Source organism: Microtus pennsylvanicus, chromosome 5 (genome assembly GCF_037038515.1).
Source record: "Microtus pennsylvanicus isolate mMicPen1 chromosome 5, mMicPen1.hap1, whole genome shotgun sequence".
Classification (NCBI taxonomy): Eukaryota; Metazoa; Chordata; class Mammalia; order Rodentia; family Cricetidae; genus Microtus; species Microtus pennsylvanicus.
The window spans coordinates 37,870,410-37,894,489 of NC_134583.1; positions in this window are offsets into that span (position 1 = coordinate 37,870,410).

The window sequence follows — 24,080 nt, forward strand, 5'->3', positions numbered from 1 at the left end:
AGATAAGATACAAGACCGACCTCCATCAAGTAATTTTGCACGTATGTTTATGAGTGAGTTTGGTCTGCAATTCTCTTTCTTGGTTGAGTCTTGGTGTGGTTTTGGTACCAGAGTATCTATAGCCTCCTAAAATAGTTTTGGCAATATTTTTTCTGTATATAGTATGTGGAATACTTTGAGGAGTATAGTTATTAGCTCTTCTTTGATGTTCTGATAGAATTCTTTACTGAAACTTACTAGGCCTGGGCTCTTTTTGGGTGGGAAGCTTTTGATGACAACTTTTATGTCCTTTCAGTTTATACGTCTATTAAATTGTTCTCCTTGTCTTGATCTAATTTTGGTATGTGGTATCTAACCAGAAAATTATCCATTTCTTTTACATTCTTCAATTTTGTGGATTGCAGTTTTTTACAGTAAGACCTATTGATTCTCTGGGTCTCCTCAGTGTCTGTTATTTTGTCACCCCTTTCATTTCTGTGGTTTTTTTTTCATTTTGAAGCTTTCTCTTCTATTTGTTTGGATAAGAGTTTGTCTTTCTTGCTGATTTACTCAAAGAACCATCTCTTTGTTTCATTGATTCTTTGTATTGCCTTCTTGGTTTCTATGTTATTGATTCCAGCCCTCAAATAGATTATTTCCTGTCTTCTACTCCTGCTGGGTGAGTCTGCTCCTTTTTGTTTTAGAGCTTTCAGGTGTGCTGTTAAGTCACTAGTGTGAGATTTCTCTACTTTATGTGGGCACTTAGTGATACAAACTTTCCTCTTAGTATTGATTTCATAGTGTCCCATAGGTTTGTGTACCTTGTACCTTGATTTTCATTGAATTCAAGGAAGTCTTTAATTTTTTTCTTCATTTCTTACTAGACTTAGGGGTGGTTAAGGTTTAATTTTTATGTGTTTGTGGGTTTTCTGCAATTAGTGTTGCTGATGAATTCTAATTTTAAGCCATCATGATCCAATAAGATTCAGGGAGTTACTCTATTTTTCTTCGTATCTGTTGAGGTTTTCTTTGTTCCCAAGTGAGTGGCCAATTATAGAGAAGATTCCATGAAGTGCTGAGAATAAAGTATATTCTTTTGTGTTTGGGAAGAATGTCCTGTAGATTTCTGTCAATTCCATTTGAGTCATGATATCTGTTCTCTTATTTCTCTATTATATTTCTTTCTGTTTAACCTGTCATTGGGAAATTGGAGTGTTAAAGTCCTCTACTATTAGTGTGTGTGTGATTTGGTGTGTGATTAAAACTTCAGTAATATTTCTTTCACAGATGTGGGTGATATTTTATTTGGGACATAGGTATTCAGGATTGAGACTTCATCTTAATGGATTGTTTCTGTAATGAGTATAAAGTGTCCTTATCTACTTCCTTTGATTGATTTTAGTTTGAAGTTAAATATTATTTTGTTAAATAATAGGATAGCTACATCCACTTGTTTCTTAGGTCCATTTGTTTGAAAAATATTTTCCATACCTTTCAAACTGAGGTAATGTCTGAGGTTGAAGTGTGTTTCTGGTGTATAGCAGAATGGTGAATTATGCTTTCATATCCATTCTTTTAGCTTGTGTCCTTTAATAGTTGAATTGATTCCATTGACTTTAAGATCTATTACATGACCAGTGGTGGTTAATTCATTTTAATTTTTAGTGGTAGTGTGTGTTTCCATCCTTTTCATTTTGTTAGTGTGAGATTATCTCTTGTCTGCAATTTCTGTATGTGTAGTTAGCTTCCTTGGGTTGGGGTTTGTCTTCTAGTCCTTTCTATAGGACTGGATTTGTGGATAAGTATTTTTTAATCTTATTTTTTCATGGACTATCTTGTTTTATCCATATATGGTGAAAGAAACTTGGTTGGGTATAGTAGTCTGGACTTGCATCTGTGGTCTTTTACTGTCTGCAGCACATCTGCCCAGGACCTTCTGGATTTCATGGTTTCCATTGAGAAGATGGGAGTAATTATGATAGGTGTACCTTTATATGTTACTTAACCTTTTTCTTTTGCAGCTATTAATATTCTTTCCTCATTCTGTAAGTTTTGCATTTTGATTAATATATGATGAGGAGACTCCTTTTTTGATCCAGTCTATTTGGTGTTCTGTACCTTCATAGGGATATCCTTCTTTAGATAGGGTAGGTTTTCTTCTATGACATGTTGAATATATTTTCTGTGCCTTTGAGCTGGAGTTCTTCTGTTTCTTCTATCCCTATAACTCTTAGGTTTGGTCTTTTCGTGGTGTCCCAGATTTCCTGAATGTTTCATGTTAAGAATTTGTTGGATTTAATGTTTCCTTTCACCAGTGAATCTATTTCCTCTATAGTATCTTTAACCTCTGAGATTCTCTCTTCCATTCCTTGGATTTTGTTGATTATGCTTTCCTCCCTAGTTTCCATTTGTTTACCCAGATTTTCCCTATATAGAATTCCCTCAGTTTGTATTTTCTTTATTGCCTCTATTTCAGACTTCAATATTGAACAGTTTGATTCACCAGTTTGATTGTTTCTTTCTTTGTTTTCTTTTAAGGATTTATTAATTTCTTCCAATTTTTTGTATATCTTTTCTTCCATTTCTTTGAGGGAGGTTTTCATTTCCTCTTTAACATTCTCCATCATCTTCAGAAAGTTTATGTTTAAAATTGTTTTCTTCTGCTTCTTCTGGTTAGGATGATCAAGTCTTCCTGTTGCATGAACACTAAGTTCTGGTGTTACCATGCTGCTTTTTGGTTGTTGGATGAATTCTTTTATTGGCTCCTATCCATCTCTTCTTTCAGTTGATGCTAGCACTATCTTTGTCTCTTGATCCAATCCTTGCAGTGGCTGTCAGTGTCTTAGGAGCTGTTTTTGGTCTGCTCTGAACTGTCACTTTCTGTGTCTCAGTGGTTTTGGCGCAGCCCCCCTGCAGGATTCTCACCTGCTGCCTGATAGAAACCAGGGCATGTGAGAGAGGGGCCCAGGGTTTTGCCTCAGTATGCAGGTTTTTTGCCAATCGATTTATCACTCACCTTTTTGTCCTCTCTGTGTAGTATCAGGGTGTGTTTCCAAAGTTCCACTGAGGTTGTAGGGCCCATTTTATTATTTTTATTTGCATCTTCATATTTTTACTAATATTCTCTAAGTCCCCATGCCGCTACCCTGGCAAGAGGTATTTTTTGAGGATGATTCCCATCAAATTTTGCCAAAATGTAGGGCTGACTGGTGAACCCCAAGATGCACAAAAGTGCGGCCAGATGTACAGTGCATTATGTGAGGGACCCATAAGAAAATTGCACCACAGGTGGAGATGGAAGTAATGAGCACTCAGAAATAAATAGAAGATATAAAAAACAAAAGGGAAAAGTGGGGCAAAAAATCGAGGTTAAAGCATGTAAATAATTACTGTAGTTATGGGAAAGGAAAAAAGTAATTGAATGCTTGGGCAGTAACTTGGGGATATTTTAATGCCACTTTTTCAGAGATGATTAATGGACAGCCTGGTCAAATTCAAAGCTTTTTGATGTATAAAACTTTATAAATGGAACTACTCCATCAGTAGGCAAAGTGTAACCAAATCTGTCTAGATGGATAGTGTGTAATTTCTGCACAGGACTCTGTTTAGTAAATACATCACTGTATACGTCAGGAATCTTGCTCCAATAAAGGAACATAAAGATTAAAGAAAAAAAAGAATAGGGGAGTTTGAGTACAGCAACAGCAAATACAGAAACTTTTTGAATTTATAGAGCAGCTATGTCCTTGGTTTTCTGAGCACAGGACTTGGATGCTGCAATATGGAAAGATATTGAGATAAAAATCAAACGACATTATTTTAAATATGGACCAGAAAGTGTCCCTACAAATAAACTTCATTTTGGGTTGCTAATACAGGAAAGTTTGCATTTAAATCCTGAACAGTGGGAGGTAATTTCCCCTGAACTGGCTAGAAGGGTAAAAGAACCCGAGCACCATTAGAGGAGCTGCTAGATGCATTTACATGACTACATGATTATAATCAGTCAGAACCTGATGACTCAGAGGACTGTGATTAGGAGTTTTCACCTCCCTCAGTGCCTAGTAATGCTGAGAGACAGAAACATGATGATAAAATTTGGCAGGAGTTAAGAGGCTTGAAAGATTTAGTATTATCACTTTCACAGAAACTAGAAACTCTCCAGAACTCCTCCTATTAGAAGAGCAATTCTCTCCCTACCATAATAGCTGGTTTAGATTCCCCTACAGTACAATGCACTTCAAGAGCAAGGAAGACACTTAACGTTAATCATGAGTCTCCCTTGCAAACTAGCATTAGAGAGGCTGGTGTCAGAGGGGAAGATATCCAAGGATTTCACTTGTTTCTTCTAGTGGAGCAAAGATACACTCAAGGAAATCTACTCAGGATACATACTCCCATACCATACAATTTACTCACAGAATTAAAGGCAGCTTGTGGTCAATATGGTCCCATGGCTCCTTTTACACAGATACTACTAGAAAGTGTGTCTCTAGAAGCTCTGCCTAGAGGAGACTGGAAGCAGTGGGCCAAAGCTTGCCTGTCAAAAGGTCACTATCTATTATGGAAGATCGAGTTTGTGCAAGAATGCCAGGCCACAGCTGAGAGAAAAGGGGCCAACAAGTTCCTATTTCTTATGAAATGCTTATAGGTGAGGAACCTTTTGCAGGGACAGACCAATAGTTAAATTTTGACATGGCAGCATATGCCCTAATTAATGCAGCTGCCAAAAAGGCCTAGAATAGACTTCCATCTTCTAAAGAGTAGGCTGAGGAATGGTCTAGTATAAAACAGGAACCAGAAAAATTGTTTCAAGACTGACAGGCATCAAACAGGTTTATTGGAAACTTAGAAGCAGGACTTTTGATAATTAAACAGCTAGCCTTTGAGAATGCTGTATGCAAGGCTGCTTTGAGACCTTATAGAAAGAGAAGTAACATTGCTGAATATATTCTGATTTGTTGTGATATTGGCCACTCATATTCTCAGGGACTGGTCATAGCTGCTGCTTTACAGGAAAGACGGTTAACGAAGTTCTCTCCCAACACAGAAATCAAAGCCTAGGGAGAATGAGGGCTACAGGACCTCCTGGAAGTTGCTTTGGGTGAGGTCTTATGAGGCATCAGATCAGGAAATGTCCTTATAGGAGAGTAAGCCCAACAAGGGGGAAGGAAGCAGGACTGTGCAAGAGATGCACGAGAAGAAAACGTGGACTAGAAAGTTCACGTCAAAGAGAGATAACCAAGGGAACCAAGCCATTTCGGGAAATGGACACAGGGGCCATTCTTTCTGGCCCCCAAACAATTTTGGTGGCAAACTAGCAACCTGTTCTCCCATTAAGAAATCCATTCAGTACATTTGCAGAGCAACCCCAGGCAGCACAGCTCTTCCATACACACAGTTTTGACTCTCAAAATGAAGATGCAAGCTCTCCCAACTGGGATTTATGGACCCTTGCTGGAGGTCACTATAGGGCTATTGGAGAGAAGTAGCACCACTATGCAAGGAATTCTTTTTGTCCATGGAGTCATTGATGCTTATTTTGAAAGAGAAATCAAAGTTATATCTCACTTTCCTAATGAAGTTTCTGTGGTAAAGGCAGGTGAGAGGCTTGTGCAATTAACTTTGCATCCTGCTGTTCATACCAAAAATCAAGTCAAGAGAGCTAAGAGACGAAAGGCAGGATTTGGTTCATCTGATGCCTATTGGCTACAAGTAATAAGTCCAGAGCTACCAGAACTCACCTTGTTTATATATGTAGAATGGTTTTCTGGCCTTTTGGATGCAGGTGCAGATATTTCTGTCATAACTTCCAGTCAATGACCTTGTAAATGGCCCCAAATGGAGACTTATTACAAAGCTACAAAGGATTGGTCAGACTTGAAATCTTGAACAAAGTAGTAACGATCAATACTGGAAGGATGGAGAGGGTCATAAGAAACATTTCAGTCATATATTTTTCCTCATTTCCCTGTACATTTATGGGGCCAAGATATTATGAGCTAGATGGTGGTATATTTATATTCTGCCAACACTGTTATTGCTAATCAAATCTTTAGCAAGGATTGTTACCCAATCAAGGTCTAAGCAAAAAATAATAATAATAAGGAAAAAATATTCCTATGATACCTAGTAAAAGGGCTCCCATGGCAGGATTGGGAGTGGTCACTAAAAAATCTTTACTCCTTGCAGACCCAATTATCTAGAAAAGTGACAAGTGTGTATGGGTAAGTCAGTGGCCTCTAAGAGAAGAAGAATTACAAGCTGCACAGCAGTTATTGCAGGAATAGATGGTTAGTGGTCACATTATGCCTTCCATTTCCCCCTGGAATTCTCCTATTTTTTGGAATTGAAAAAAAATCAGGAAAGTGGAGATTAATTCAGGACCTGAGAGAAGTTAATGGGACCACACAACCAATGGGTGCATTACAACCAGGATTGCCTTCTCCTATGGATATACAAAAAGGCAACCATAAAAGTATTTTAGACTTAAAAGATTGTTTATATGCCATCCTCTTGGCACCACAAGATTGTAAGAGATTTGCATTTAATATTCTCTCAAATAATTTTAAAGAGCCAATGAAAAGATATCAATGATGCATCTTATCTCAGGGTATTCCAAACAGCGTTACCTTGTGCCAGAAATTTGTAAATCAGATTATACAAAATGTTAGAGATCAATATCCACAGGTTTATATTGTCCATTATATGGATGATATTTTACTTGCCCATAAAGATGAAGGACTCTTACTTGAGACATAAGGAGTACTTCAATAGAGTATTAGTCATGCAGGCTAATTATTGCTCCAGAGAAAGTTCCAAGATACCTACTTTTCCAGTTTTTAGGTCATATATTACATTCTAAAGAAATTAAGCTTCAAAGATTAGAAATTAGAAAGGATGGTTGTAAGACCCTGAATGATTTTCAAAAGTTGTTGAGAAACATCCAATGGCTTAAACCTTACTTAAAATATCCTACGGGAGACTTTGAACCACTAAGTGAGAATCTTAAAGGGAGTAGTGTTCTAAATTCCACAAGACAGCTTACAGAAGCTGCCAGGTACTCTCCCAGGTTGAGTGTGTTATTCAGAAACAGCAGGCACATTATATTAATTATGATCAGACTTGGAAAACATGTTTATTACCTACAAAATTTACTCCTACAGATGTATCATGGCAAAAGAGTCCATGGTTGCACCTTCCTGTTTTTCTGGTTAAGTTTTCAAACCCTTATTTTGAGGCAGTAGCTTGATTAACACATAAGAACATGATGAAATCTAGGTTACATTATGACAGAGAACCTGCTATGATGAATGTTCCTTATAAAAATTAATTGATTATTTCAAAATAGTGATTCTTGAGCAATTGTGTTGGCTCAAATTGAAGGCCAGATTAATAATCTTTTTCCAGATGATCTGTTGCTGCAACTCATGTAACTATTATCCTTTACTTTTTGTAAAGTTGTAGCAAAAGATTCTTTAAAGGGTGCTATGTTAATTTTAACAGATGGCTCTTTCAATGGAAGAACTGTGTATGTGGTTAATTGTAAAGAACACATAGTATAAACAGAACTGGACTCATCTCAAATAGTTGAGCTGGGAGCTGTTGCTATAGTATTTCAATTGTTTGCAAATGAGGCATTTAGTCTATATACTGACAGACAATATATATTTTAATGCTTTTCAAGTCCTAGAAACCTTCTCATATATTGTGACTAGTAATAAACAAGTTTTGACACTGTTTCAGCAAATTTAAAATGCTATGGGCATATCAGCGTGCTTTCAAATCTTTCTGGTATTTTAGCTGAAGGTAATGCTTTTGCTGATCAACTTGAAAAAATAATTGCTTTATCTGGGGTTGAGCTTATCCAACAATTGCATTCTCTGCATCATCAAAATAGTATAAGTTTAAGAAAAGGATTTAGATTAACATGGGAAGCTGCTCACCAAATTGTTAATCAATATGATATATACTCACAATATTTACCTGTGCTTCATTTGGGGGTAACTCTGCCAGGACTGCTTCCTAATCCTTTATGGCAAATTGATGTTACTCATATTGCAGAATTTGGCAAATTAAGATATGTGCATGTGACAGTCAATACATATTCAGGATTCTTGATGGTCACTGCACAAACTGGGGAATCAACAAAACATATGATAACTCATTACTTAAAAGGCTTCTCATGTATGGGAACCCCAAGAATCATAAATACAGATAATAGGTCCAGATATGTTAGTAAAACATTTCAGCAATTTTGTTCCAAATGGAATATGGATTATAAGATAGGTATTCCTTGTAATCCTCAAGGACAAAGAATTGTGGAATGTGCCCATGGCTTCTTGCAAACACAACTTCAAAAAATAAAAACAGTATAATTATATCCTCAAACAGCATATAATGCCTTTCACCATGCAGTTTTTTTTTAGCTAAACTTTATGAGTGTGGATGTCCATGAGCAATCTGCTGCAGACATATTTTGACATTATGGCTCTAAAGTGACATTTGCTAAGGAAGGTGAAAAGACCCTTGCACTAGATTATGGAAAGGAACAGACCCTGAATTAATTTTGAGTCAAGTATAAGTCTGTGCTATTTTCACAGGAAAAAAATAAAGCTGGAAGAGATGTCTGCATATACTGCAGAGGAGTACCAGCCCTGATGTCATCACAGTAATGATGACTCCATATAAGAGGCAAAAAGAGGTTTCTGAGCCTGTTATAATAACCTACGTATAACACCATGACGCAGGCCAAGAACAGGTGTACCTGAAGCAATGTTCCTAAACTACAACATTATGCTGCAGGGTGAGAAGGAAAAAAATATCATGATATGTTTCTAACTCAAACAAAAGTCTATAAAGCCAACTTAGTTCCAGATCCCTTAAGGAGATAACTTTGGATTTTACTCAGGGAGTGATTTGCCTACAGAATATTTTGGTCTAGGGTATGAGCATGACTTGTTTTGCTCTAGCAACAGAATGTCTAACTATAAATGTGGCCCACAATTTTCAATTGGTATGTTCATTTTCTCATGTCATGTTAATGCAGTTTTATGTCTTACTTCTACATTTTGGAGTCCGGGGTATTTAAAGCAATTGAAAATTAAATGCAGGGAAATTCCAGAACTCCCTGGAAATCCATCCTGACTTAGGGTCTATGCCCTGATCAGTAATGTGATAATTGGCTGGGTTTACAATACCAAACATGCATTCTCTCTACAAAGCAAGCCTTACATTCAATGAGATAGGTGTTGTTTACAAGAAATAAATGCCACTAGTTAATTCTTGCAAACATATTTCAGATTCAGTCATTGGTGTGTTGCAAGCTTTATAGATAGGTTGGATAGTTGAATCCTTTTCTGTTTTGGCAGGTTATATAGCAACTTTATTTACTATATGAGCCCATCCTTAGAGAAGAGAGTTACAAGTGAATTCCCAGATATTCTGACAAATCCTGAGTCTGAAGTATTTGATGATTTTAGCAATATGGTCTAAACTTTATATTATGAAAGGAAGACACATAAAAGCAAAGTCAGTAGCCTATGTCATCATCAGCAGCAGCAGCAACAACAACCTTATGTATGGAAATGTTTTTAGACATATCCTTTGAGATTTGACTTCACAATTTTTATCAGTTATAGTTTTCCCTAGTGGTCTCTGTATTTACTAGTAATATCAAAAGCTACATCTATAAGGTCTTTCCAATATCACTCTCCTAACATGAGTCAAACAAGAAAGACACCAATGCACATAAAAAGTAGACTGGGAAAGGGCCATGAGGTCTCAATCCTACATCAGCGTCATCAACAACATCATAATCATCAACAACATTATTATTATTGGGTTTTCAAGACAGAGTTTCTTTATTTAAACTGGCTGTCCTGGAGCTTACTCTGTATACCAAGCTGGCCTTGAACTCAAAGATTTTCTGCCTCTGTTTCCTGAGATCTGGGAATAAAGACATATATGAGGAACACCCAGTAAGCTGACCAGGGCATAGACCCTAGGGGGGAACCACTACTGACACGTTCTCAAATTAGTGCAAGTTCTAACCACATTCAAAATTAATATTGGTGTAACTGCTGATAAGAGTTCCCTTTCAGTAAAAAGTTTGATTTTGAGGCATAGATATACAATTAACGTTGAACTGCTCAGAATACAGAGAACAACTTACTGAGTGTGTGATGACTAAACTTGGATGATATGGGAAGAGTAAACCTCAGTTTAAGAATGGCCTTCATCAGAGTGGCCTTTAGAAACATTTGTCAAGCATATTCCAGATTGTTAATTTATAGGAGCATCTCTTCTACTTTGAATAGTATGATTCTTGTACAGTTGGGCCTATGCTGTATAAGAAAGGCAGTGGAACATGAACTCAGAAACAACACAATAATCAGTATTCCTCTATGTTTTATGTTTCAAGTTTCTGTCCTGTTGGAGTTTCTGTTTTGACACCCCATAAGGATGGACTGTAATCTGTAAAATGATCTCCAAGTTATTTTTAGTCATGCTTTTAAAACACACACAGATGTGTGCATATTGCATTTATTTGCTTATTTTTGTGTGATTATTATTACTATTTACTATCATTATTATTCATGTTAGTTTGTTCACAATAGCTCATGTGTGCTAGTGTACATAGGCATGCATACTGGCCAAAGTGCTTCTGCGTAAATTGTAGGGCAACATTTGAAAATATTGGAATCAGCCTTGGGTGCAAGCTTCTTTACCTGTTATCTTGACTCCTCATTGGAGGATTATTTTAACATCTGAATTTCAATAATCCTCTTAGAAACATGATTGTGGTTTGACATTATATGAGTTAGTTCTTCACCATTTAGCTTCTAAAAGCTTTGCAAGAGAATAAAGAAACCTATCTTTCTGTTTATCTGATTAATTATAATTACATTATAATGTATCAATTTGATATGCAAGGAATATTAAATGTTTAAGGTATCCGGGGAAAGAATTGTAACACAGAACAGGAGAAATTCTGTGATCTTTGGGTAATTGTAAATTCATAGTGACTATTGTAAGCTAAAGCAAACTGCTTCCAATTTGATCTTTGGGGAAGAATATTTCCCAGACCAATAACTAGATATAAATATTAAAGCTTCATATAGAGAATGACTGTTTCCTATCTTTCTACATCATTTTTAAAAGAACTGAGCAGCCTATTTCTCCAAATTACTCCATTGCCCTAACCTTTAGCTTCTTACTTCCAGTTCCCAGTAATGAATGTTTTCAGCCTTTGAGTGAAACTTCCATAACTGTGAAAAAATGAATTACCCCTAATGTTGCTGAAACAAAGATTTGTTACTATGTCAAAATGCCTGACCATAAAAGGGGGCATACAATCACAAATGATATGGTACACAGAACTACATTCCTAATAAACAAATACTCCTAGATAAAACCTGTGGAGTCTGAATAATGTTATTTGTACATATACTTTCAAGAATGACAATCTTCACTGGGCAACCACCTGTTGTGTTCTTCCCTGGAGAAGGCTATCTTTCCTGTTGCCAGCTTTGCTTATTTGCCTATAGTTCCTTATGGGCAGGGCAACCAGACTGGGAGAATTTTGGGTAGAGAAAACGTTCAATCTGCAGTTGCCACCCAGACAGAGAGGATGCAAGATGAGAATGCAACACTGATAAAGATGCCAAGACAAGGGGCTAACATAGACAGAAGTTATGGGTTAAATTAAGTTGTAAGAGCTTGGTAATATTAAGCTTGAACTAAAAGGCCAAACAGTTTAGAATTAATATAAGCCTTTGTGTGTTTTGTTGGTGTTGAATGGTTGTATAACTGGGAAGGAAAGAAATTTCCATCTAAAAATGGCACCCAATGTTCAGCAATGTGCATCCACATAAAGCCTAAAATGCTTATCGACCCACAAAATTGGAGCCAATCGGAGCTTGTTGATGGACAGATATTTTCAGATAGACTGAAGCAGAGTCACAGATGCTTTAAGAGAAGGCTTCCTGACTCAGTGTTAGCAGCAAAAACTGCATGGCTTGTTTAAGAGACAGCTTCCTGGTTTGTGCTGGCGGCACAAGTGGCTCTGGCTCTTTTCTGAGGTTCTCTTATAGGGCACTTGATTGGGGTTTGTGGTGAGCACGCTGCAAGTTTCTTGGTGGTAGCATTGGCCAACTGCTTCTCTTAGTTGGAGTCGTAAATATGCCTCCCAGAGTTGCTGATACATTGATCTCTGCCATGTTGGAAAGCTGTCTCTCTCATATATATATATATATATATATATATATATATATATATATATATCATATATATATGAATTTATTGGAATTACTTATAGGCTGCATACTAACAATGGCTAATTGTGGATAGAAAGTCCAAGAATCTAGTAGCTGCTCAGTCCCATGAGGCTGGCAAAAGAGTTTTTGGTTACATATTTTTGTTCTTTTCAAACTATACCAAACACAACCTTTATCAATTTAGACAAAAGTGCCATGAAATCTTGGTATACAAAAACACCCTTTGAAATTTTTAATTAAAATCTAATTATATAATCTAACTCCATCTGTCCTCTTTTCTACTTTCTCCATTTCTTCTCTGTCCCATGCCAATACACAGACTCCTCTTCTTTGAACATTTCTGCTGCACATACATATAAAAGAATAATTTTAAATACAACCCACTGAATCCAATCAGTGTTGTCTCTATGTAGGTTTCTATTCAGTATGGAGTAACCAATACTAAGTAACCAATAACCAAACAGGCAGCATGCTGTTGGGAAAGATGAATTCTCCTTTTACCAGACATACTTAATTGCTTGCAGCTTTTTATTGAAGGGTGGTTCCTTTGAGATTTCCCTCTTCCAGGTTATTATATTGAAGGGGTTAAGTCAGCTGCCTTTAGAGGGCGGGGTTTGCCTCAGGGGAATGCCTGCCAATAAATGGTGCGCGGAGAGGCAGCTCGCCCCTTATTTCCTCCCTACCTGTGCTACGCTGGAACTTTGGTTCAGTAAGTTTAACAATAAAGTGGTAAATATTCTTTGATATCTGCATTGCCTTTATTTTGTGCGGGTACATTTGGCGCCTGCCCAGTGGGGCTTTGCCGAGAACCGGCCCCGAATCGGAGTCTCTTGCACCCCGGGCCGCTGCAGCGGTCTCTCTGGGCGCGCGCTGAAACAGCTGAGATTCTGAGCGACTCGATTTTCCCTGCTGCTTGTTAGAGTATCAAGCAGTGGGTTTGAAATCGACAGAGCCTTTTTTTTTAATTTATTTATTTATTAAGGATTTCTGCCTCCTCCCCGCAACCGCCTCCCATTTCCCTCCCCCTCCCCCGATCACGTCACCCTCCCTCATCTGCTCTAAGAGCAATAAGGGTTCCCTGACCTGTGGGAAGCCCAAGGACCGCCCACCTCTATCCAGGTCTCCTAAGGTGAGCATCCAAACTGCCTAGGCTCCCACAAAGCCAGTACGTGCAGTAGGATCAAAAACCCACTGCAATTGTTCTTGAGTTCTCAGTATTCCTCATTGTCCTCTATGTTCAGCTAGTCCGGATTTGTCCCATGCTTTTTCAGACCCAGGCCAGCTGACCTTGGTGAGTTCCCGATAGAACATCCCCATTGTCTCAGTGTGTGGGTGCACCCCTCGCGGTTCTGAGTTCCTTGCTCGTGCTCCGTCTCCTTCTGCTCCTGATTTGGACCTTGAGATTTCTGTCCCGTGCTCCTCTGTCTCTGTCTCCTTTCATCGCCTGATGAAGCAACTTCCCTAGCGATCAGGGAAATGCAAATCAAGACAACTTTAAGATACCATCTTACACCTGTCAGAATGGCTAAAATAAAAAACACCAATGATAGCCTTTGCTGGAGATGTTGTGGAGAAAGGGGGACACTCACCACTGCTGGTGGGAATGCAAACTTGTGCAACCACTCTGGAAAACAGTGTTTCGGTTTCTCAGGAAATTCGGAATCAACCTACCCCTGGATCCAGCAATACCACTCTTGGGAATATACCCAAGAGAGGCCCTATCGACAGAGCCTTTTTAACAGCGCCTAATTCTCTGTTCCGAGACGCCCCGGCCAGATTTCCCGTGCCCGCCCTCTCACGCCGGCGCGCATGCTGCCTGTGTCTGTTCCCCCTCCCACCGCCGCCAGCGCTCAGGTCACGTGACAGCGGCCTGAGAGCCCCGGCAAAAATTACTTATCAGCCTGGTGTCTGTTTCAATTTTGTTTTTGAGTCGTTTTATTTCAGATTTAGGACACGTGGATTCAACTGGACTCTTTCGCCACCACTGGCAGGAACCAGTTATTACAGGTAAGAGAACTTTTTCTTTTCTAAATAATGTCTGAGAACGTGACTGCATCCGAATTCAATAGTTTTTTTGAGTGCACCATTTGGGAGATCTTACAAGAGGTGTCTACCACACCACATATATGGATATTCCTGATATTCTTAATATTCCTTAGCACTATTTGGTTTGATAATAGGAAAATGATCAAATCTCTTAAGGCAGAGGTTGAACGTTTGAAAACTATTGAGAGCGACAACAATCTTCTCAAGAATCAGTTTGAAGTTCTCCAGGAAGAAAACAAATCTTTGTTTAACATGACTCGGTTAACTGAGCAAAATCTAGAAAAGGTACAGGCTGATGTTAAGGAGAAATTCATTACTATGGAAGAAGGAACAGCTGAATTAGATCGTAAGTTCCAGCAGTCCCTTTCTGTAGGAACTGAAACATTAACTGAGAGAATCAAAACTGCTGAATGTGACAATCAAATTTTGTCTAAAGCTTATGACAGATTGGCGGAAAGATTGTCAATACAAGAAGGCACGGTTTATGCCATAAAAGTTATGTCCAAAGATGACAAGTTATCTCTACTGGACAAATTTCATACTCTAGAATCCTCAATGAAGGCTTTAGAACATAATTCTGGACAGGAGATTCAGACATTACAAAAAGCAGTGGTGAATAGAATTGAAAAGATTGAGGAATTTCTAAATTCTGATGAAGAAGAGCAAAGGGTAGAAAGGCAAATTTTAACTACATCTGTGGATAAATCCCTCCGGGACAATTTTCACAAAGCTCTACCTACAGCCCTACATGCCTTTCCTGTAATAACAACAGAAAAGGTGGTTGGTTCCAGAAACCCTAGGGTCATAAAGGAAGATACATGGGAGCCTGTCCGTATGAATGATCTCAAAGAAATTAAACAGGCCATCATGTCTTTTGGGATGCACTCCTCTTTTGTTAAAGAGATGCTAAAATCTTGGGCCACAACAAGCAAAGCAACCCCCTTGGACTGGCTCCAGCTGAGCTCCGCGGTCCTTGAGAGTGGACCGCAATTGAAATGGAAATGCTTATTCAGGCAAGAGGTTAGACTTTTAGAACAGCAGGAAAAGGCGAAGGGAATTGATGTTTCCCTAGATAAAATTCTAGGTGAAGGGCTCTTTTCCGACCCTTAGGAACAAGCTAATTTGGATGAAAACATACTCTCCATGTGTACTACAGCAGCCTTAAGGGCTTGGGACAGAGTACAAGACCCAGGACAGAGAATGGAATCATTTGTCACAGTTAAACAGGGTCAGAGAGAACCCTTTAGTGACTTTTTACAAAGATTAACTAAGGCTGTACAAATAGGGATACCTGACCCAGAAGCAAGACGTATAATAATTGAGTCTTTGGCTTACGAAAATGCTAATGTGGAATGCAAAAGGATCTTGAGGCCTTTAAAGCTCAGATCAGCGTCCTTGGAAGAATGGGTCTTGCATAAACTAGATGTTGACACATTTGACTATGGCACTGAAGCATGGGTAGAAGAAGCAATTTCCAATGGTAAAAGGAGACACCAGAATAACAAATGTTTTAATTGTGGCAAAATGGGTCATATGAAAAGGAATTGTAAACAACGGGTTTTCAGAAATAATAATAATGGGTCTTCTAGAAATAACAGGAATAGAAGAAATCAGCCTTCAGGTTTATGTAGAAGATGTGGGAAGGGCAGACACTGGACGAATGAATGCAGGTCTACAAGAGATAGACAAGGCAACCTGATACAGACGGGAAACATGAGAGGGGGGGCCTCTCATGCCCCCATGGCAAACATGGTTCAGACATTCCCAGTTTCTGCAGAGAACATGCCTCGTCAGGACAATTAGAAAGCCACATGCCTACTGTTACAAGCAATAGTAATCAGAAAGATGAGTTACGTGTGTTTTGGCAAACTTCTATAAATGATCAAAGACCTAAGCTGAGAGTGTGTGTAAATGGCATTTTTATTACTGGCCTACTGGACAAAGGTGCTGATGTAAGTATCATTACCCCAGAATCTTGGCATCCATATTGGCCTCTTCAGAATGTAAATGTTCAGCTCCTGGGAATTGGAACCCTATCTCGAGTAAGGCAGAGCACGAGATGGGTTGAATGCATAGGGCCTGAGGGACAAATAGGAAAATTAAGGCCTTATGTAGCCAATATTGCAATGAATTTATGGGGTCGTGACCTATTACAACAATGGAATACGCAAATTAACATTCCTGCTACTTCTAGAGCCCATATTTCTGAAAAGAATATTAAAAGTTATTACAAATGGACAAAACCGGCCTTTAGGGCTGTGCAAGAACAAGCAATTGATGTCCCTTCAGAAATACCAACAGCCTTGCCTCTAAAATGGTTGACTGAGAAACCAATATGGACAAAGCAATGGCCTTTAGCTGAGGAAAAGTTACAGGCTTTAGAACAGCTGGTACAAGAGCAACTAGATGCTGGACATATAGAAGAATCTACCAGCCCTTGGAATTCTCCTGTATTTGTGGTTAAGAAAAAATCAGGTAAATGGAGAGTGGTGACAGATCTCAGGGCCATCAACAAGGTTATTCAACCTATGGGCCCTCTGCAATCTGGAATTCCGTTGCCCTCTTTATTACCAAAAGGATGGCCTCTCATAGTTATTGATTTAAAGGATTGTTTTTCACTATACCTTTGCAAAAAGAAGATAGAGAAAAATTTGCCTTCACAGTGCCTACTTATAACAATTCTCAACCTTCGAGGAGGTAACACTGGACCGTCCTCCCCCAGGGTATGTTAAATAGCCCCTCCCTGTGCCAATATTTTGTGAACCAACCATTGCAAATAATACGCAAGAAATTTCCCAAATCTATTGTATACCATTACATGGACGACATATTGTTATCTGATTCAAACATAGATACCTTGAACAGACTGTTTGTAGAAATACAGATACTGTTACCTAAATGGGGATTGCAAATTGCTCCTGAAAAAATTCAGAGGGGAGATTCTGTTAATTATTTAGGTTATAGAATAGGTTTGCAAAAAATTAAGACACAGAAGGCACAAATTCGAAGAGATCGCCTACGGACTCTTAATGACTTTCAAAGACTGTTAGGAGACATTTCCAGTTTATGACCAACTATTGGGATAACACCTGATCTAATAATTCATTTGAACAAGACCTTGGATGGTGATAAAGATTTAAACAGTCCCAGAGAATTAACAGCTGAAGCAGAAAAGGAACTGACAATGATTGAGGAGAAATTACAACAGGCACATGTGGACAGAGTGAATCCAGAGCTCGATTGTATTCTCGTCATATTACCATCAAAAATTTCTCCTACAGGAATTTTAATGCAGAGAGATGATATTATCTTGGAATGGATCTTTTTACCACATAAACCAAGTAAGAAACTGAAAACTTATGTGGAAAAAGTCTCTGAGTTAATTATAAAAGGCAAGCTGAGACTTTGTCAACTAGCAGGCATAGACCCAGCAGAAATTATAGTGCCTTTCACTGCTGATGAACTAAAGAAATTATGGGAAGATAATGAACCATTGCAAAGAGCTTGTGCTAATTTTTTTGGGAGACATTAATAACAACTATCCAAAAAGCAAGCGGCTCAACTTCATAAAGGGAACTTCTTGGATCCTTCCTCGAATAGTCCGTGATGCTCCAATAACTGGAGCCTGTACATTCTATACTGATGCCAATAAATCAGGGAAGGCAGGTTACAAATCAGAAGACTTGGGTAAGGTGGAAAAAAGTCCTTATGATTCTGTCCAGAAGACAGAATTATATGCCATTCTTATGGTACTAAGAGATTTTAAAGAACCTATTAATATAGTTACTGATTCACAATATGCAGAAAGAGTTATTTTACATATTGAAACTGCTGAATTTATACCTGATGATACAGAACTAACCTCATTGTTTATCCAGGTTCAAGATTTGATCAGGAACAGGCTTTGCCCTATGTACATAACACACATCCGATCCCATACGGGTCTGCCAGGTCCTCTAGCACAAGGTAATGCAGAAATTGATCAATTATTGATTGGTAGTGTGCTTCAAGCCTCTGAATTTCATAAAAAACATCATGTTAATAGCAAAGGTTTGAAGAAAGAGTTTTCTATTACATGGCAACAAGCTAAGGAGATTGTGAAGAAATGCCCTACCTGCTCTTTCTATAACCAAACGCCACTGGCAGCAGGAGCTAATCCAAAGGGCACTCATAGAAATGAAATCTGGCAGATGGATGTGTTCCACTTTGCAGAATTTGGCAAATTGAAGTATGTTCATCACACCATCGACACTTATTCAGGCTTTCAGTGGGCAACTGCTTTAAGTTCAGAAAAAGCTGATTCAGTAATCACTCATTTATTAGAAGTCATGGCTATCATGGGTATACCTACACAAATAAAGACAGATAATGGTCCTGCTTATGTCTCTAGGAAGATGAAACGGTTTTTTGATCATTACAATATCAAGCATGTTACAGGAATACCATACAATCCTACAGGTCAAGCAGTCATAGAAAGATCAAATCGAACTATAAAGGATATGTTGAAGAAACAGAAAGGGGTGGAAAACACCCCTAGAAATAGGTTACATAATGCTTTGTTAACCTTGAATTTTCTCAACGCTAACGAGAAGGGAACGACGGCTGCAGAAAGACATTGGATAATGGAAAAGTCTGCTGAACTAAATCAACCAGTTTATATCAAGGATGTACTGACCTCACAATGGAAGCCAGGAGATGTGCTGCATTGGGGAAGGGGTTTTGCTCTTATCTCCACAGGTGAGGAAAAATTATGGATACCGTCAAAATTAATAAAGGTTCGGTTTGAGGAAGAGAAGTCACTTGGAAAAGATAAATAACAATTCATTCACAAGGATGACCGACATACAGATGGTAAGGATTACTAATAGGATGGGGGCAGGGTTCTTTTCTTATCTCTACAGGAAAATATTCATCTCCAAAGAATTTGAGGGACCCTGAATATTTCATTACTGATGGATGAAAAATAGTTACGAACCATTAAACATCAACAATAAAATTCTATACATATCATAAGTTTTGGTTTTATATATATATGTTTTATTGAACACTTCTTTATAAATGTGTAGAGCTGGTTTTGGAGTTGGACTATGGCTCAGTCCTTCTTCAATTCCAAGCCTGTTGATAAGAGATATTTCAAAGTTTCTGTCTCAGGTCAGGAGCCATGAAATGGGACAGAATAAGAATAATTTTATACTTGATAAACTTTCTTTGCCTTCCCTCACATCTGTGTCTTTCTTTATATGTCAGTATAAGTCCTTGTTGTTAATGTTTAAATTTCCCATAACAAGCAACATATTTTCCTACAGTAATCTTTGAAGTTTCCAGGATGAAGATGGGGCCCCACAACATCAACTCAATCTGGTTTTTATGACGTCATGAATTTTTTTTTTTTAAGCACTAATTTTAGACCTGTTTTTTGGTACCAACTGCAAGAGACAATTTCATATGATGCACATTTTTGACAACGCTCTGGCCGGACCTTCTCGAAACACACAGAGACTAGTTATAATTTTCTTATGTCAAAGGTTAATTTGGGAATTTTACCATCGTTTGCTTTCACAGGGGCCCCTAAGAAGAACGTCGCCCCCATGTCAGCTAGAAGCAATCTAAGAGGACGACGTCCCCTCTCCCAACAGAGTTTGCCCACAGGGTTAGGAACATCTTTTAGTGGTTGGTTTAGGGGTGAGGGGATGGGGAGATATTGTATGGAATTAGGGGTATATAAAAAAAAAGAGGGGGATTAACTGGGTTGATGGGATGATTGGTATTTGTGACTTACTGTTTTTAGAAAATTATGTTGGTACTGTTTCTTGTATATTGATATATTGAATATTGAATGTGAGTGTTCCTACCTCTATTTTGGTATAAGAGTATGCTTATATTGTATGGATACATCTATCATATCACAATGTACATTTCTACCTCTGGTACTATTTATGTAATAACATTGTTTACATTTGATAAGTAATGACATTGTTTACAGGTGAAGATCATTGTCTTCATACATTGCACAATTGTTTATTCCCTTAGTTTTCAAATTAGATAGGTATTGAGAATTACATGTTTGTCATATTATTTTTAGGTTAATCAGGTCTTTTAGATACATAGAGATTATTTTCAGTATAGATAGTATAATCTTCAGCCTCTTTGAAGAGCTGTAGAAAATGGCCTTTAATCTAACCTAGAATTCTGTGCCATCGAGACACAATTTACTCCTGGCAACACCACTCTACTCCCGAGAGAACGTTGAGCACCAAAGACACTCCACTGGGAGCTTGTCTTCTTGGCAGAACTGGCCTTTGGGTTAAGAAAAACCCATACCTCAACTACTGACTAAGATATAAAACAGGATTGTCTTATCTTGCCAAGACAGGGTAGGATAATCCTAAGAAAGTTCCTTGCATTTGAGAATGGTATGTCAGTTATGTTAGGCCTTAGCCAAAGTTGGTTGACTCAACATTGCAAACGAGATTTTGGGTGATTGCCCAGGCAGTCAGTTGTCTCTGTCATTTGTTGCACATGTTGGATATCTCTCTTTTGTTAAGTAATATTTACTCCCTTCTCAGATCTTTGATGGAGTTGAAGATTATTTAATTGTAGTTACTCTTTAGCAAAACTTTTGCTCTCAATATTGTTTGTTATATTTATCATTTGTTATTAATGTTATAGTTATATTTGGTTTAGTTGTGTCTTATTTAGACAAAAGGGGGGAGATGAAGGGGTTAAGTCAGCTCCCTTTAGAGGGCGGGTTTTGCCTCAGGCGAATGCCTGCCAATAAATGGTGCGCGGAGAGGCAGCTCGCCCCTTATTTCCTCCCCACCTGTGCTACGCTGGAACTTTGGTTCAGTAAGTTTAACAATAAAGTGGTAAATATTCTTTGATATCTGCATTGCCTTTATTTTGTGCGGGTACATTATATATTTTAATGTAATCTTGTTAATTCTTATTATGAAGTCATGTTGATGTAACTTCATGGATATAGCTTTCATGTCATAGCTAGAAGGTACAGTCTCACAGTTGACTTTCTGATCCTTTTAAAGAAAACAACAGTGTCAGGAAATTGATAGAATATGACAATTAAAATGTGTTATTTTTTCAAGTGTATGAAACATGTTTATTGATTATGCTATTTAAATGAAGTAGGCATAGAAAAGACATCTTCTGAGAGCAGTATTGTTCAAAATAGTATAATTTGTACAGACTTTATGGATTTCTAATGTCTTCACCTTACTGTTATTTATTACAGGTCTTTTTTGTTTTCTAATTCTTCTTCATCTCTGGTAGAAAAATTGTTACTAGTTAGAGAGAGTTAAGAAATCATGAATTCATATGATCTGAAGTCTCACAGAGGTAAAGAACTTTCTCACTTAGTGGAAAGTACTGTTACACTATATACCTTCTAATAAAATATTCTGCCAAGAAAACTTTCACTGTTTAAATAATATTTGTTTAAATTTTGCTGAGAAATGAATTATTCAAGACAGTTAAGGTCTTTATTGACAATGCAACTGAGTTACCAACTGGTTTCAGGATAGAAATTAATCTTGGAAAAAATATTATTTCATATATTTTGCTTCAATTAAAGAGAAAAAATAAATTACACCTAACACAATTGCCATATCAAATTAAAAAATAATATTTAAATATTAGAAAGCCATAGGAAAGTATACATTAATTTGGTGTCGTGAAAGGAGAACAGTATTAAATAAGTTGTAACATGAAGGCTGGGCTTGCTTGCTGTGCTTTCTGTCATGCTTAGTACCCCACAGATGGCAAGCCCCAAAGAAAATCACACAGAAATCTCCATAAATTATAAAACTGATTGGTCCATTAACTCAGGCTACTTATTAGCTCTTGTAGCTTATCTTAACCCATTATTCTTATTTATGTTAGCCACATGGCTCAGTACCTTTTCCAGCAATGTAGGTGACATCCTGCTTCTTTGGTGTCTGGACAGGAGTGGGAGGAATGGGCTTCCTCCTTCCTTGAATTCTCCTGTTTTCATCGCCCCACTTCTACTTCCTGTCTGGTTGACCTGCCTTTACTTCCTGCCTGGCCAATCAGCATTTCTTTAAAACATTATTGTCAGAATACAGAAAATTCTCCTACACCAATAAGTTAAACAAAAAACATTGCAAGGGAAAGCTGACCAAACTGGAATAATTATTTAGGAACTAGAAATTTGTAAATGTTCTGGATATGAGATAAAAAGAAGGAAAATTTGATCAAAGTTATAATTCTTTCTAGGTATGACCTTTATGGATCTCCACATTGAAAATTTCACTTACATACTTTGCACAATCAATATAAAGACAAATGGCAAGGTATATATTTACCTGAATTTATATTTTTGGTTAATGAGAAGATTGTAACAGCTCTTAGCAACAGAACCACTCAAATCCCAAAATTCAAAATTTACTTTAGCAGCAGAGTCCTCAGTGTGTCACTAGAGTCCTGAAAACAACTGTGAGAGTTAATTGTATGTGTCAACTTGACTGGATCATCAAGTTTCTGAATAGGTGTGTAAGCATGAATTTTTGGCTTGTCTGTGAAACACACCCTTAAGGGTTCTGCTCCTATTTCAGTAGGTTGTGATAAATAATTTGTCACCCCCAAAGTGTACCTCACCTTCTTTTGTCAGTGCCCTAAATGAAACAGAACAGTGGAGGACAAAGTCATTCATCAGCATTGCGTCAGACTAATGAAAAGTATGAATCTTCTCTTGCTCTGAGCAATGGCAATTCTTGTCATTTACCCTCAAAATGTATGTCACTTCAGCTTACTGAGTCTGGAAATTTCTGCCCATATAAAAAACATGCTCAAGTCTCCAATTGGGACATAGAAAATGATGGAACTTCTTATCTTCTGTATTGTCGTGATTCAATTATTTTAATATATATCTACATATAGCATAATCTCTTGGCTCTCTTTCTCAGTAGTTTCCTAAAGGACTCTGACTTACACAAAGACTGTGCCACATGCAACCGGCTTTAAAACAAGAATTCTAATATAATTAGATTATATAATCAGATTATTAACCTAATATGGTGATAGAAAGCATGTACCCTCATGCATATTTCCAGATATTATTTTCAAGATAACTTCATAATATTCCATGAGACTATATTCTTCAAAGTAAGAGAAACTCATCATAGAGACATAGAGCTGAAGCTCACAAGATTTGTCTTAATTGATAAAAATATTTTGATTAAAGCAAGACAGCAAGTTTGAAAAAAAATAATAAATAGAGAAGGACACCTGTTTGTTCAAGGAGATACCATGTGTTAAAGGAAACTCTGCCTTAAATCAAAGAGAATCCATTCATTTATAGTGTTTTCAGAGTGTAGAATGATTCAACAAAAATAACATAGAAAAAGTGAAAGACACAGAGGAAAAAAAAATCACTACTAACTACAGTAGAACTTAATCAAAGAAAAATATAACATTATAAATTCTTACAAACATTGAAGTTAATAGAGCCAGAAAAATACTGAATACAAATTTTATTAAAATTAAATTTATAGTCTCATATAGAAGATTATTAAAAAAAATGTTAGTCTGAAATATCATTAAATTTGCATGTGTCTTAAAGTCACTTAGAACCTCAAAATAAAGAACAAGAAGCTGTAAGGATATTTGTAAAAATATGCTTCTCAATGAATTAAAATAAATACATATTTATACACATGTACATACAAAAATTTCCCTCTTGTAAACCCCAGGGGTGAGATGATACATTTCATAAATGCCCAAATTATTTTGAAGAGTTGGACAAGA